This window comes from Urocampus carinirostris, chromosome 15, assembly GCF_059441175.1.
Source record: "Urocampus carinirostris isolate Australia breed hairy pipefish chromosome 15, RoL_Ucar_1.0, whole genome shotgun sequence".
NCBI classification, from domain to species: domain Eukaryota; kingdom Metazoa; phylum Chordata; class Actinopteri; order Syngnathiformes; family Syngnathidae; genus Urocampus; species Urocampus carinirostris.
Genome location: NC_142363.1, coordinates 35011797 through 35025208, shown reverse-complemented (window position 1 = coordinate 35025208; position 13412 = coordinate 35011797).

The window sequence follows — 13412 nt, the reverse complement described above, 5'->3', positions numbered from 1 at the left end:
TTAACCCCTTGACGGGCCGTTGAGAAGCAAGTACCAGTCACTGAAATACGTATATCAAATATTATTTGTAATCTTGGGACAACTTGGGGGATAACTGTAGTTTTTTTTTCGTACTATTACTGTAGTTTTGTTTTTGTAGTATTTCTGCAGTCAGATTTTTTTGTCCTTAGTATTTTTGTAGTATTACTGTGGTTTTATTTTTGTATTATTATTTTAGTTTTATTTCAATAGTATTTTTAAGTATTTCCTTAGTATTTTGTAATATTACTGTGGTTTTATTGTTGTGGTATTTCTGTAGTTTTATTTTTGTAGTATTTCTGCAGCCAGATTTTTGTTGTATGTCCTTAGTATTTTCGTAGTATTACCGTGCTTTTATTTTTGTAGTATTACTGTAGTTTTATTTTTATAGTATTTTGTAGTATTCCTGCAGTAGTATTTTGTAGTACTTCCATAGTAGTATTTTTGTAGTATTTTTCTAGGGTTTTTTTTTCGTGGGATTTCCATAATTGAATTTCTTTACCATATCTGTAGTGTATTTGTAGAATACTGTGGGTGTATTTTGTCATATTTCTGTAGTAGTATTTTTGTTTTATAGTATTACTGCACTGGTATTTTTGTAGTTTTTCTGTAAATGTATTTTTGTATTAGAGTATTACTGTCCTAGTATTTTTGTAGTTTTTCTGTAGAAGTAGTTTTGTGGTATTTCCATAGTAGTATTCTCTAGTATTGTCATGATTACCGATGTGAATCACCTGTGCCTGCTGCGGGCTCTGATTGGCTCCCGGTCCCTATTTAAACCCATTTAACCCCATTTAAGCGACTTGCTTCCCGCGTCCTGTCAATCCCCTATGGCCAGTCCGTCTGCAAATCTGTTTATACAAGGCAAGCCTTTTTCGACCCTGACTCCCGCCTGTCCCGTTTTTGCACCCGTTTGTCTCCGGCTACGACCTGTTTTGATCCCGACCACGTCTGCTCTCCCGTCCCGGCTTACGACCCGTTTTTGATCCTGACTACGTCTACTCTCCCATCCTGGCTTACGACTCGTTTCCGACCACGCTTTGCTCTCCCAGTCCCGGCTTCCGACCAGTTTATCTGTCCCTGACGCCGCCATCGCTCGCTACGGAAGATCCACTTCTGCGTTCGGTTCACAATCCGAGAGCGACTTGCTTCCCGCGTCCAGCGAACACCGGATCGTCGATAAAACTTGTGGTAAACGTTACGCAATTGGGTCCTGTTTCCGTTCTGGCCCTGACAAGTATTTCTTCAATATGATTTTAATCTTACTGTAGTTGTATTTTTGTAGTATCTGTGTTGGCATCATCAGTTGTACTATATTTACTATTATACAGTACATACTGTCCTTATATTTTGACAATGTTGTTTGCAGGCCTGATGAAAAAGCCCGATGGGCCGCATGTGGCCCGCGGGCCATAGTTTGCTCACCCCTTTAAAACACCGTCATGGAACTGCGAGGTCGTAAACGGACCTAAAGCTGAGATGGGACCATTCCCTTTTTTGGGGTTTTTGGATGTAAGCTTCAGAAGAAGCCCCCTCCCCATCCGGTCTCTTATACAAAGTCCATTAATGTTTCCAAGGGGGGGGCGCCCCCTCCCCTTAATCCACAACCGGCAGCCTTCCCCTCACACCATCACACTCTCCACTCATCCTTCATGTGCTGAGTGAAGAGAACAAGGACACCGTGTGCCCCCCACCCCAAATGAGGAACCAGAAGTGGCTAGCCAAAAGAAAGTACTCGAGTAAAAGTACTTAAACTTCAGAACAACACGACCCAAATGAAGGTAAAAAGTCATTTTTTTTTCAACAAATCGTCAAAATCCATCCGATAAACAATAAATGACATTTTATTTAAAAATAAACAAGAACGGAAAGAGAACCCACTCGCGTAACGTTCACCACAAGTTCTATTGAAGGATCGAGGATGTCACAGACCAGGAACGGAGACGGGACCCAATTGCGTTAATTTTATTCAGTTTTTATTAAGAAGGAGAACAGGACTTGCATCCACGATCCGATGATCGTCGGTCACGGGTAGCAGAAAGCAGGAACGCGGAAGTGGCACTTCCGTGTCGAGCGAAGGTCATCGTTGACAGTGAGAAAACAGGTCGATGGCCGTGGCGGAGGAGCAAACACATAAACGGGTCCGGAAAAGGCAGGATAGAGTCGGAGAGTCACAAAAGCTTGCCTAGCTGGGAGCATAGGTTCGCAGACGATCTGACGGGTTCTTTCAGGAAGGCAGGGGATTAAAAAGAGTCCAACAGCCAATCAGGGTCTGTGGCTGTTGGCGCCAACATCAGTAATCATGACAGAAGAAGGGATGCGCCCACGCTCTCTTACCTGGATTGTGATCCAAACACGGAAGTGGATCTCCGAGGCGAGCGATGGCGGTGTCGGGGATGTAAAAAAAACGGTCGGTAGCTGGGACAGGAGAGCAAAAACGTGGTCGGGTCGGAAACGAGTCGTAAGCCAGACGGGAGAGCAGTTGTGGTCAGGATCAAGAAACGGGTCAAATCCGGGGAACAGACGGGAGCAAAAACAGGTGGGAGTCAGGGTCGAAAAAGGCTTGCTTAGAGTAAAGTGAGGTTTGCAGACGGACTGACAAAAGGGGACAGATAGGAGTGAGTTTAAATAGGGACAGGGAGCCAATCAGAGTCGGTAATCATGACAAGATTTAAATAACCAGGGTCAAGTCAAATACCATATGTTCTGCACTTTAAGGCGCATCCCCCCCAGAATTGTCTTTTGTGATGTATTTTTCATGTATGAGACGCACTGGACTATAAGACGCAGGTAAAAGTGAGGACTGCATAAAAAATAAAGATTTAGTTATAAAATTATTACTGAGGTTCGTTATCCTCGCTATTGTTTTCCTTTACTAAGTTTTAATCTCTCTACAGTTTGTTGAACTCAGGGAAACTCTTCCACAAAATGACGAAATTAGCACACAAACACGAATTTAAGTGTAAAGGATTTTAATGATTGATGACTATTAATGATTTAATGAATAAAATGTTTACATGAATTCGGGAACATTGTAGAAAGATTCTGAAGTTTCTTCTGCAAAGACACCCAGGTGCTATTTTTTAGCTTAGATTGCTAGTTTCCAATCTTCAGGGAAAAAAACTGTGGTTTAGTAGCAAATGTTGTGGTTAAGAGAAACATCCACACATTATTGTCACAACCAGAACGGAATCAGGACCCAAATGCGTAGCGTTAACCACAAGTTTATTGATAGGAAGAGGAAGGGCAGCGCCCGCGATCCGGTGCTCGCTGGACGCGGGAAGCAAGTCGCTCTCGCCATCGGATCGTGATCTGAATACGGAAGTGGATCTTCCGTAGCGGGAGATGGCGGTGTCAGGAACGGAAAAACAGGTCATTCGCCAGGACAGGAGAGCAAATCGTGGTCGGGATAAGAAACGGGGCATAAACCGGGACAGGAGAGCAGACGTGGTCGGGATCGAAAACAGGTTGTAGCCGGAGACAGACGGGGAGATCAGGAACGGGCAGGTGGAAAAACAGGTGCAAAAACGGGACAGGCAAGAGTCAGGGTCCAAAATACTTGCCTTGTAACAACAGAGGTTCACTGACGGACTGACAAACAGAGAGTGACAGGACAGGGCTTAAAAAGGGACAGGAAACCAAATGAGTGGGCACAGGTGATCCAAATCGGCAATCATGACAAATATACCCTAAATGTATTGCCTTAAACAGCGCATTTGTGACTTTGGTTTTACATAAAATATAATTGGGATCGGTGTTTCCTCAAATGTTCTCTGGTTGATAAATGGTAGTCGGCTCTTACAGTATAGCTGCAGTGGGTGGTGTACAGGTCATCGCTCGACATGATGCAGCTCGTTTTTTTCTTGTGCGTCTATCAGCAAAACATAACGGGCCGGAATAAATCAATGGGTGGGCCTGATTTAGCACGCAGGCTTTATGTTTACGACTGTATATCCTCACGTTGTGCATGTTTAAGAATTTGGGAAGACCTTTAAGAACCCCCCCACTCCACAGAGATCATCAGCCGATTCCTGACCGACGTGCCGTGAAGACCGTCTCCATTTAGCTCAAGTACCATGCCGCCATCACCTCGGACCCCCGCGGGCCCCCCCACCCTGTGGCCCCCCAGGTCCCGGGAGAAAACACACTTGAGCCCAAGTGTTTCGGAGCAGGATGTTTCCCGGGGAGAGGAGATTTCGTCTCGGGTCAAGGGGGGGGGGGGTTAGCTTGACGAAGCCGGCCTTAGCAGGTAGGGTGTGAGTTGACGGGGGCGCTGAAGCCAGAGGGAGGGGGGCAGGCCCCCCCTCTAGTGGGGCGGGGGTCTTCGGCCCTGAGAGGAAACATTAGCAAAGCCAGGAGGAAAAGCTGCCAAATTAACTTCTCACCCTTTCAATCACACCCTGGAGAGTAGACGCTAGGATTTTCACTTTTGGGGAGGGGGCCGCGACGTCCGTACCCATCGGGGATTTATTTTCCAAACTTTCATCAAAAATCAGGAAAACTGGTTCGAGATTCCGTTGTCCTCATAACAACGTAGCAAACGGAGACTCAGATTTTATTAAGAAAGAGAACAGTGCTTGGTAGTCGTTGGCAGCGAGAAAAACAGGTCGATGGCTGGGACGGAGGAGCAAGGGCAGTAACGAGTCCAGAAAAGAGGTCGGCAACAGGTATCAAGCAGGAAACAGGGCAAAACAGGTCGATGGCCGGGACGGGGGAGCAAAACAGAAAAGGGTCCAGAAAAGAGGTCGGCACCAGGTATCAAGCAGGAAACAGGGCAAAACAGGTCGATGGCCGGGACGGGGGAGCAAAACAGAAAAGGGTCCAGAAAAGAGGTCGGCACCAGGTATCGGGCAGAAAACAGGGCAAAACAGGTCGATGGCCAGGACGGCGGAGCCAGGGCAGTAACGAGTCCAGAAAAGAGGTCGGCAACAGGTATCAGGCAGGAAACAGGGCAAAACAGGTCGATGGCCGGAACGGGGAAGCGAAGTAGAAACGGGTCCAGAAAAGAGGTCGGCAACAGGTATCAGGCAGGAAACGGGGCAAAACAGGTCGATGGCCAGGACGGGAGGCAAAACAGAAACGGGTCCAGAAAAGACGTCGGCAACAGGTATCAGGCAGGAAACAAGACAAAACAGGTAAATGGCCAGGACGGGGGAGCAAAACAGAAACGGGTCCAAAAAAGAGGTCGGCATCAGGTATCAGGCAGGAAACAGGGCAAAACAGGTCGATGGCCGGGACGGGGGAGCAAAACAGAAAAGGGTCCAGTAAAGAGGTCGGCATCAGGTATCGGGCAGGAAACAGGGCAAAACAGGTCGATGGCCAGGACGAGGGAGCAAAACAGAAACGGGTCCACAAAAGAGGTCGGCAACAGGTATCAGGCAGGAAACAGGGCAAAACAGGTCGATGGCCAGGACGGGGGAGCAAAACAGAAAAGGGTCCAGAAAAGACGTCGGCAACAGGTATCAGGCAGGAAACAAGACAAAACAGGTTGATGGCCAGGACGGAGGAGCAAAACAGAAACGGGTCCAGAAAAGAGGTAGGCCACAGGTATCAGGCAGGAAAACAAGTGGCACTTCCGTGTCGAGCGAAGGTAGTCGTTGACAGCGAGAAAACAGATCGATGGCCGGGACGGAGGAGCAAAACAGAAAAGGGTCCAGAAAAGACGTCGGCAACAGGTATCAGGCAGGAAACAAGACAAAACAGGTAAATGGCCAGGACGGGGGAGCTAAACAGAAACGGGTCCATAAAAGACGTCAGCAACAGGTATCAGGCAGGAAACAAGACAAAACAGGTTGATGGCCAGGACGGAGGAGCAAAACAGAAACGGGTCCAGAAAAGAGGTAGGCAACAGGTATCAGGCAGGAAAACAAGTGGCACTTCCGTGTCGAGCGAAGGTAGTCGTTGACAGCGAGAAAACAGATCGATGGCCGGGACGGAGGAGCAGAACAGAAACGGGTCCAGAAAAGACGTCGGCAACAGGTATCAGGCAGGAAACAAAACAAAACAGGTCGATGGCCAGGACGGGGGAGCAAAACAGAAACGGGTCCAGAAAAGAGGTCGGCAACAGGTATCAGGCAGGAAACAGGGCAAAAACAGGTCGAAGGTCGGGACGGAGGAGCAAAAACAGAAACGGGTCCAGAAAAGAGGTCGGCACCAACAGGTATCAGGCAGGAAACAGGGCAGAAAAATGTCGGAGAGTACAAAAGCTTGCCTAACTGAGAGCAAAGGTTCGCAGACGGTCTGACGGCCTTCGTTCAGAAGACGGGAGTTTAAAAAGCCGCAGGTGCCCCGAATCAGTAATCATGACAACCAATCATGAATTATTTTCCGATTTGTAATCAAATCTAACTAGAACTGTGTCCATATTTCTTTGAAATAGTGAGTAACGAAAGTATTAAGGATTAAGTTAAGCTCACCCACATTTTGACAAAATGATCAAGTTTCCATGATAACTGTGTAGATATAGAATTTTTCAATTTATAATGTAACGTAGCTTATCGCCACAAAGTTCATTGTCATGATTACCGATGTGAATCACCTGTGTGCCACCCGCCACGGGTTCTGATTGGTTCCCTGTCACTATTTGAACCCAGTCCTGTTGATCTCCTGTTTTCAGTCCATCTATGAACCTCTGTTTTTCAAGGCAAGCCTTTTTCGACCCCCTGACTCCCGCCTGTCCCGTTATTGCACCCTTTTGTCTCCGTCTACGACCTGTTTTGATCCCGACCACGTCTGCTCTCCCGTCCCGGCTTAGGACCCGTTTTTGATCCCAACTAGCGAACACCAGATCGCCGGCGCAGTCCTTCCTCTCTCTTTCAATTAAACTTGTGGTAAACGTCACGCAAGTGGGTTCTGTTTCCGTTCTGGTCCTGATACTCTGGGTGGTCAGGACCTCCAAAGCTCTGAATCTAAAATCGCCCCTGATGTAAAGATTCCATAAATGGGAAAATGGAGGTACATCTTTATTCATTTATTGATTTAATTTATTCTCCGAACTCCCGCTGCCTATTTTTTTTCCTCTTCCGTAAAAATAAAAAATGTCGGGACCACATTGTTTCCATCTTCTTCGGGAATCCAACCCAGAAAAAAAAAACCTGGATCAGAAGGTTTCTCATGCTGCTTCCCTAATGCCATCCATTTGTTGTCTTCGCTCCAGATTTTTAGCCGCATGCTAAATTCCTGCGCCGACCCCGCCCACTTTTTTGTATTCCTGCAGGTTTTTGGCGATCGCCGTTTTGAAAAATCGACCGATGGCATGACGGGGGGAAGACAAAAGTAACTTTTCTGGATGCTCCCGATGTAATCGTGTCAATTATGGAGAGGCCAGACATTTTTTTTGTAGTCCTAATAACATGGGCTGCAATGAGAAGCAGATGCTGACCTGCTTGGTCCCTTTGAAAAGAAACAAAAAAAAAAAGACATTTGAGTAGTTCTGCTTTTAATTTATGAGCAAGCCCCCCCTCACCATACCACTCCCCCCCCCCATCCTTCACATCTGGAATTCTTTATAATTAAAAGAAAAAAGCCCGATGTTGTACTTCCACCTGTCAAACGCACAGAAGATGGACATAGTTTTCTATTTTTTTCCCGATAATTGTGCGTAAAAAGCAATGTTGGGCATGTTACTTTGAAAAAGTAATTATAGTTACTCAGTACTTCTTCCAAAAAGTAACTGAGTTGCTCTATATTATCTTATTTTCCATCCATTCTGAAAAAAATGGTAGAAATACTACAAAAATACTACTAAAGGAACACTGTAATACAAAATCACTACTACATAAATATTACCCCGGAAATAGTACAAATATACTACTGCAGTAATACTATAATAAACAAATACTACTACAGAAATATTACAACAGACATACTACAAAAATACAACTACCGTATTTTCCGCACTATAAGGCGCACCGGGTTATAGGGCGCACCCCGAAAAAATAGTTTTTGGTCCTATTTTTGACATACATAAGACGCACCGGATTATAAGGCGCTACCATGGGAACGTGGACAAAACAGTCAGATAGTTCAGTCCAACTGATTACCCCCTTAACATTCCCAAAGCTTGCAAAGACGCAAATACGTGTCGAGAACACGTGCGGATGCGCTGTCCGTACGATGCCACTCAAATGCATCGTTCCATCATTCGGAAGGTTAATGTCTTGGGATTCAAGAATTGCCAACCATTCCTCAGTTTTCTTTTTCGCTCGCAACTTTACTGTGCATATGACAATAAACACTTGGAATTGAGTTGAATTTAAAAATAGACACTCCATTCCATCCATTATCTGCACCACTTATCACAGAAACATCGAGTTCAGTCTGAAACATGATACAGGGATAATATATAGCCGGAGTAGCTCACCGAAGTCGTTGTGTTCATAATAATGTGCAGCCGTGGTCCTCTCATATCCGTGAGGGTAGTAAATCCAGGAGAGTAAAATATTTACAAATGCAGAATAGTAAAAAATGCTTTCTGTAAGCCGTCAACCACATGCTATACACATTCATCTTTTTCGGCCAATTGCAGGCTTTGTTTTGCCGTTCAAGCCAATGCCAGCCTGTAAATGATAAAAAGGATCTGCCCCTTGACCTCCAAATAACTTTAGCCAATAGTGATCCATTCAAATGATGATTGACACACTGGTTAGCCAATGAAACGCCTGTAAATAAATCCCAGCATACACCGCGGACTACTCCACGTTCGGGGGAAAATCTAGCCGGCGGCTGCAAGTTAGTTGCAAGACTTTGCGAATTCATATTGATCCATAAATAAGGCGCACTGTATTATAATGCGCACGGTCAGCTTTTGAAAAAAATAAAGGCTTTTAGGTGCGCCTTATAGTGCGGAAAATACGGTAGTCATATCACCAAAATACTTAAGAAATACCACCATGGTTCTGAAGTTGGAGATTCATTTCCACAAAAAAACTGTGAATGTCCATGCTGGTGCTGGGAGGATGACTACACACACATACTCATTACAGTAAGCTAGGCTGATCATTGTTGCATTTGATTCAATGCAGCTAAAATGAGGACTAATATCTGATGATAACAAAGATGGTAAAATAGTTGTTCAACTGTATAACTTACTTTCACTGTAATACACCGGAGCTTCCACAGACTCCGCCGCTATGCCGCAAGTGATATTAGCCAAACAAAAGAGGAGCGAGGTGAGCGCGTTGCTAGGAATCAAATGGACTGAACCATTTTAAGGCAATGGACTACTTCTGACGATGCATTTTTTCATTCGAATTTAAGCCTATCCTGTCCTTTATTAAGGAAAAGAGAGATTGAAAATTCTATAATTTTGGGGGGGGTCCTTGCTTGAGCACCCCCAAAAACAAACTAGTAACGCTAGTAACATCGGGCCGCACGTGGGCCGCATCAGGTCGGGCAAGGGTTTGGATCAGGCCTGCAAGACAACACTGAGAGAAGCGCAAGAGAAAAATTTGCTACAGTTTTAAATATGTCCACCGGGTGTCGCCAAAGCCAGGTGCTACTCCTAGAGCAACTGGAGCTGTATTTCTTTCTTTCTTTCTCCCTTTTTTTTCTTTTGCTGTTTCATTCTCTCACTCTTTCTTTGCTTCGCTCTCTCTTGATCTTTTCTTTCTCACTCTTTCTCACGCTCTTATTTCTTTCTCTTTCTTTCTTTCTCTTTATCTCTTTCTCACTGTCTTCTCTCTCCATCCCTGTCTCTGTATCTTTCTCTCTGTCTATTTTATCATCTATTCCCCCCATTTCTCTTCTTCTCTCTTTTTCTTCTATCTATCTCTCTTTCTTTTTTCTCTCCTTTCCCTATATGTCCTTCTCTTTCTGATGAGGCAGTAGAGTATTTCTGACAATGCCTTGATCACATTTTTGTGTTGTTTTACCTTTTTTAAAAAAAAAAATCATTATATTCAAGCCTATTCTGTGCTTTTAGGGAAAAGAGAGATTTTAAAATGCTATAATTTTTGGGGTGCTTTTTAAGTGATCACGTAATATAAGTTGGGACAAAACCACTAATGCTCGATATAGTGGTACCACATCTCCCCCCTCCATGCCACACCTACGCCTATCATGATTACTCATTGCACTCACCTGAGCCCGCTCGTTTGGCGCCATCTGCTGCTGCTTACCTGATTGGTTCCCCCTCCTATTTAATCTCAGTGCTCTCACTCGCCCTTGGTCAGACCGTCAGCGAAGCTCTGCTTACACAAGGCAAGCACTTTGATTCTGACTCCCGTCGGTCCTGTTTTTCATCAATATACCACTTGTCTGTTCCTGATTCCCCGTTTGTCTCTGGCTACGACCCGTTTTTGACCACCGACCAAGTTCTGATCCCCCACTCCGGCTATCGACATGTTTTTCCCGTTTGACCGCGCTACGATCTCCCGCTCCGGGAGAACCTCTTCCGCATTCCGAACACGCTTCGATCCCATGAGCGGCTTGCTTCCCTCTTCCAGCACCTAATCACTGGCGTTTGTTTTTCCTCTATATCTGAATAAAGTTTTGAGTAAACGTTACGCATCTGGGTCTTCTTCCTGTTCTGGTCCGAACAACGCCTTTTGGCGAATGTTTGCTGAAAAAAAAATCTCAAGTGTTTTATCAGTATTATTAGGTTCTAATAATACTAGGGTTTATTTGGTATCGTGCTGTGCGCTGCCAACGTTTTTAATATAGCAAGCACACCGGTCTACCGTGTCTTTGCTCATCTCCCTCCGTGGTGGCAGTGAAGTGCTTAGTCTGCTTCGACAAACTTCCACATCCTAGCTTTTGGGAAGAGACTTTTGTTTGGCTCTTTACCCTGTCGCTTTTCACTTGTCTCCGCATCCGTGTTAATTTTTTTTTATGGGGTCGTTTGGGAGCCTGCTACACTTGGTGTCTACACTTCATACTCTATGCTTATACATGGATGCTAAATGTAAACGACACACTATGCCAATGACAACGCCACTGCGCCCTAGTGTAGTGGAGGTGCAAGTGCACTCGATTCTGGAAATGTTATTTAAAAAAAATCCTGAAGTCACCCCCCCACTGCATTGAAAAACACGTCCGAAAAACACGGCAGTGACATTATTTTTTCATTCCACGTCGCAGCACTTCACAAATCTCCCCAAGTGGCCCCCCAAAGACTGTTTCGGGGGTCCTGTCATGTCATGATGAAGAGCGGCAACAATTGTTGCAGGTGTTGGCCTGTTAAAAACAGACCCCACCATTCCCTAAGTCGACATAAAAAGCAAAAAATGAGAGAACTTGAAAAGATACCGGAAAAAAGGAGGGAAAGTGAAGAGGGGGAGGAACAAGTAAGGGGGCTTTGTGGATCACTGGCAGATAATGGGCTCATTAGGCCAAAGCTAGCTTAGCAAGGCTCCGGCACTCTAAACAAACAGAACGCTCGCAAGGGGGGGGCGGATTTAGGGGCCCCATACGGACACAGATATAATGAGGCCCTGGGCCCTTTCAGACGTCCCGCAGCCATTTTTTGTTTCTTAAATTGTTTTGTTTTTTGCAGCGTTTGTTGGGGGCTGCACACTTATGAAAGTTGATCAGAAAATAATCACAGATATGAATCAAAACGTTCCCAGTATTAAAGTCAATTCGAGGATTCATCAGAATCACACCAAAATGTTTTATATATTGTTAAAGGGAAACTGTAACGAGTAGTTCTACCGAAAACGAGTGCTACAAAGCAAATGGAATTACTATGGAGACTCAAAGTGACCAAAATGCACCATTTTGCTTTTTACATTTTTGAGGTCTTCGAGTACCCATAGCAATTATGTCAGCTCCCTTTAGGTGAGAGAATAAACATCAACAAACATTTACCTATTAGGAACTGAAATTCTAATTTAATAATCGATGAACTGTCAAGTAATCCATTACTGTAATCCCTTAATTATTGTGATTAATGGGGACCAGAACCCCCGCCATATGCAAACATTCGTGAAATAGACCCCTCGGTTTTAACATGCCTTTTGCCAGCATCTCTCGCAGAGAATGCAACTGGGGATAATGGATTGCAGCACTGTTTATTATTGGTGGAAAGAATGGAAAAAAGAGCCCCATGTATGACACAAATATGCTCTCTTGCACCCATTATAGGGGTAATGGATTGTGTCCAAAAATAGTGCAGTTTATTTGAGGAGAAATGGCACGCTTTAGCAGCCAGGGGCAGAAAAAAATTCCTTCTGATAGCCCCTGATCGCAGCAATAGTCTACTGGGGATAATGGATCCTGCCCGCAACCTTGCATTGTATTTGAGGCTAGCCAGAAAAACACATTGTTCGCCAATAGTGCCTTCTTCCAGTACGGAATTAGGGATAATGGATCGCAGCCGGCAGCACAACGGCACAGTTCTGAGGTCATGAGATCAAACCTTCCTGTGTGGAGTTTGCATGTTCTCCCGGTGCTTGCGTGGGATTCCTCCGGGCACTCCGGTTTCCTCCCATATTCCAAAAACATGCATGTCAGCTTAATTAACCGGTCTAAATTGTCCCTAGGTTTGAATGAGCGAGCAAATTGTCTGTCCCTGTGTGCCCTGCGACCGGCTGGCAACCAGTTCAGGGTTTCCCCTCCCCACTGCCCGAAGATGGCTGAGATGGGCTCCAGCACCCCTGCGACCCTACTGAGGATAAGCGGTGCAGATAATGGATGGATTTTAGGCAGAAATAACGGCAAAAATGAAGCAGCCATGCCAGACAAACATGCACTCTGTCAGTCCCTCCTTGCAGTAATATCAATCAAGGATAATGGATCGGTGCCACACGAGGGCAGTTCACTTTTTGGTCCACAAAATGGAGAAAAAAGAGTGGCCAGACCTGACAAAAATGGACTCTGCCGTCACTCGCTTGCAGCGATATGCAATTGGGGATAATGGATCTCGGCACATTTTTTATGCAATAAGGCCATAGAGTACAATTACAGTAGGAGTGTTTTGCTGAACGACACATTTAGCATGTAAAGGAGATCATCTGTAATGGAGCTAAGACCTTCGTATCGTAGCATATCGTGGCTAGGCTAACGTGAGTCACTTATGATGGTTTTATAATTAAATTGCGTGAAAAGGCTCACCTTTGAAATGTTCACCACAAAAGCTAACCGCTATTCTCCATTCTCAAGCCTCACTTTTGTATTTTTCTGTCTTTTTTGAAGATGAGCATCTGACATCCATTAGCATAATAGCGGCGGAGACTAGCGGTGCCATCTCTCAGTGGCTGTCCTATAAAAAGGAAAGGGGGAGCGGGAAAATGGAGGGCGGGGGGAAAAGATCAAAGAAATGAAGACGTTCACATATACCACGTGAGAAGGAACCAATTGTTGACTTTTTGTCAGTGGCAGATTTACACGCGGAGGAACATCTTGAAGGCCTCAAGGATACATCAGCCGACTCTTTGGTCTCCAGCCTGGGTAAC